We start from the raw sequence: 3957 nt of genomic DNA, 5'->3' as shown, positions 1-3957 counted from the left end.
TTCCACTTCACTCTGCTCTGACCTGTAACCCCTCTTGGCTTGTCTGGTCTTGGGATTCCTCACAACAGGAACTGCCAATTGCAGTAAATTATATGGTGGATTGATGAGGTGACCGCTAATCCTTTTGAGGATTAGGAAGAGACCACCCAAACCTGTTTTCATGGCTTAGTAAGTCATATACCAATGGGAGTACCCAGTAGGAAAATGTACCCAGTAGCACATTTCTACTGAACTGAACAGGCTAGTTCCAAGCAAATGGGAGTCACTGGTGTAGGCCTTAACTGGCTACTTGGCTATGTCCCATACAGAGGAATGGAGTGGTCCTGGAGAATTTTCTCTAAAATCTCCCTGCTTGGTTTGAGCCCCTTTAATAACCAGATGTTGACCCCTCTTGGCTCAATCTTACTTAGAGTTTTACTTAATAAGATGGCATCCCCTCCTTCCATAGTCCTTAAAGGTAAAATGAGTTGGTTTCCACTGATCTGTATTTATTCAGCAACTTTGTCTCATAGAGCTATTAAGGGATGACTGAGTTATTTAGACTGACATTTCAGCAGGTCTTGCTCCTTCCATCTTCCATCTGCTGCTTGGAAAGGGTATATTTTATAGGCCACTTCTGACCTGGATAACTGGGAGAAGCAGTTGGGATTGGCATTAGGAGGGAGAAAGACTAATTTTTTATCATGCTGTTGGGGAAAACACCTTTCATGTATTTTTTTTGAATATGTGTAGGTATTTTTGGATATTTTTGTCCCACAGAGGAAGTTGTAAACTTGGTGGGACACTGGGATGGTGACAAAGTTGAAAGATTCTTCTCAGGGGCAGCTAGATGGGAGCAGTGGATAGAGCACTGGTCCTGGATTCAGGAGTACCTGAGTTCAAATCCAGCCTCAGGACACTTAACACTTACTAGCTATGTGACCCTGGCCAAGTCACTTAACCCCAATTGCCCCACCAAAAAAAAAAAAAAGATTCTTCTCTCTCTCTCTCTCTCTCTCTCTCTCTCTCTCTCTCTCTCGCTCTAAATCTATGATTTTACTATGATTCTATCTTTAGTTTCTTCAGTCATCCCCCTAAAATTAATTAGTTCAAAGAACTTATATTTTATTTGGTGGAGGAAACAACACGTACACAGATAAGTCAACACAAAATATATGTGTGGTAAATGCAAAGTAATTTGGGGCAGGAGGGCACAAACAATTGGAGGAATCAGGGAAGCTTCTTGAGGGAGGTTGATCTTGAGAGAAAGTCTTTATGGAGCTAGGGATTCCAAACATAGGCATAGTGGGAGGGGGATGAGGGTTGGCCTATGCTAAAGCACAGCAATGGAAGGCATGGTTTCAAACCAGGAAGATAGATTGGTGTGACTAACACATTGGATGTATAAGGGGAAGTAATATAAAATCATTTTTAAAAAATAGGTTGGGGGGGGGGGGCGGCTAGTTAGCACAGTGGAATAAAGCACCGGCACCTGGATTCAGGAGTACCTGAGTTCAAATTCGGCCTCAGACACTTGACACTTACTAGCTGTGTGACCCTGAGCAAGTCACTTTAACCCCTGTTTAAGGGCTAAAATTCTAGCTAACTGTCTAAAATATCTAATGAGTGGTCGCCAATAAATTATAAGCTTTAGCAAGAGTTAGACTTTTAAGCATTTATTAAGGAGAATAAGAATTTGGTAAAGAGAGAGAAAGGCCTAGATTCCTATCTATTAAAGGGGAGAGCACATTTCTAGCTCCGCTCTCCACCAGAGTCCAAAGGAAAGAGCCTGAGGTACGAGCGCCAGTCTCTTCCTTCTCCTCCCACTAGCCCGCGTCACTTCCTGACGCCAAAGAAAAGACTCCTGGTCTTGCCCTCAAAGACCTTTGCTTCATGGGCGGAACTCTTCTACAGTAAGTCTCCAGCAGGTGGCGTCATTCCAATCATTATACCCCCATTGCCCTGCAAAACAAAACAAAAACAAAAAAATAGGTTGGGGGCAGCTAGGTGGTACAATTGGACAAAGCACTGGCCTTGGATTTAGGAGGACCTGAGTTCAAATCCAGCCTTAGACACTTGACACTTAGCTGTGTGACCTTGGGAAGTCACTTAACCCTCATTTGTCCCACCAAAAAAAAAAATGGGTTGAAGGCAGGCCGTAAAGAGCTTTAGATGCCAAAGTGAGGTAGTTGGGTGGCCCTGTGACAAGAACAATGGACTGGAGTTCAAAATGTGACTTCTGATACTACTATGCTGTGTGACCTTGGACATGTCATTGAACCATCTATTGTCTTGGTTTCCTCAACTCTAAAATGTAAAATCTACCACCGAAGGTTTTTGTGAGGATCTAAATGATATATTCATAAGGCCCTTAGCACAGTTCCTGGCACATGGTGAGCACTACATAAATGCTAGATATTATTACTATTGCACAGCGGGACTTGCATTTTATCCTAGAGGCAATAGGGATCTCCTTAAGCTATTTGAGCAGGTAAGACTTGTGTTTTTGGAATATCCATTTGCATGGAAGATGGATTGGCAGAGGAGAGAGTGAAAAGACTGGATATAGAGAAGCCAAATAAAAGGCCATTTCAATAGTTCAGGTAAGAGATGATAAAGTAAGGTGGTAGCTATATGAATGGAATGAATTAGAATAGACATGAAATACATTATTAAATGTATACATGAGATATGCTTCATGAATTTGCGTGTCAATCCTTGCATAGGGGTTATTCTAGTCTTCTCTGTATCATTCCAATTTTAGCATATGTGTTGCTGAAGCAAGCATGAAATACAAAACATAAGATACAATAATCTTGGTAACTGATCCTTCAGATATTCCTTATATCCTATATCCAACATATTCACCAACCATCTTTCCTCACCTCTTCTCATGATTCCACTTTCTACTCCCAACTCTCATCTCAGTCAAAAATGAATAAAAGAAAGTGAGGACACAGACCAAAAGTGTTAATAACTCTGTTAGGATTACCAGAGAGGTACCCATCTTTGCATTCACCTTCAGAAAGCCTCTTGGTTACACTTGCACTTGATAGACTTTGCTTAAACTTGGCTTAGCCTATTCTATTTTTTTGGTTTCTTTTTCTTTCTTTTTTTAAAAATTCAAACACTAAATATGGCATCGTTCTTATGCTAAGAGGACATCACTTCCATCTTATAGAAAAAAAAAACACATTGTTTTCCAGCTCTAATTAGTTGGTCTCCTTCATTGGCCCACTGACTCTTTCATCCAAAGAGTAGCTGCTGATCCAGTCCCATTACCTATTGTGGATTAATGGGATGTCTTGGATGTTGAACCCATCTCTGGAATGGAAATCTAATGGAAGTTAATATGTTGTGTAGTTCCATTTCCCTGTCCAAGAGAAAGAGAGTTTGTTGGAGCTGAGCAGCTGTTCAATGTGCAGAGAGGCAAATGTTACTAAATATATGTTCTTAGTGAAATGTTAGCATGTCAAGAAAAATTATGTCTTCTTCTTCCATGTGATCTTCAAAAATTTCTTATGCAAGCACACTGTACCTTTCACCTCCTACCCGTAAATAAAGCACCCAATTGCATCCTGATTTCTTTATATCTTTCACACCTCTAAATAACTATTCTGTGTTGACGTTTAGCCAGTGTAACCACTACACTGTTTATGTCTCTGGCTAGCCTGTTGTTTCCACCAGCCCTTCCTTGATGAGACATCGAGGAAAATGTGTTTTAGATCACTGGTAGAAATAATCTTGTTAAAATTCAGACTATTTCTACCATTTCTCATAAGTCAATTTGGAGAAAAATATAAATATGTTAACACGATAAAGGCTTTAAATTAGTGCATTAATATTACATTGACTAAATTGCCTTGGAGAGGCAGCATAAAGGACCAGTCTCTAATCAAGATGATCTAGCTTCAAAACTCTTACCGTATGACTCTGGGGGAGTTACTTAACTTTTTAATGCTCCCAAGGAACTTTCTA

The 3957-nt window shown here is 40.3% G+C and overlaps 1 non-coding gene across 1 annotated transcript; it reads right to left on the bottom strand.

The window, feature by feature from the left end:
- Positions 1–2659: 2659 nt before the first annotated feature.
- LOC122737676 lies at positions 2660–2765 on the bottom strand. The gene has a single exon (XR_006354482.1). It is a non-coding gene; the product is annotated as a U6 spliceosomal RNA (small nuclear RNA).
- Between the last annotated feature and the right edge of the window lie 1192 nt (positions 2766–3957).

This window comes from Dromiciops gliroides, chromosome 1 (assembly GCF_019393635.1).
Source record: "Dromiciops gliroides isolate mDroGli1 chromosome 1, mDroGli1.pri, whole genome shotgun sequence".
NCBI lineage: Eukaryota > Metazoa > Chordata > Mammalia > Microbiotheria > Microbiotheriidae > Dromiciops > Dromiciops gliroides.
Note: the sequence above shows the minus strand (reverse complement) of the source record. Positions and strands in the feature narration are given on the sequence as shown.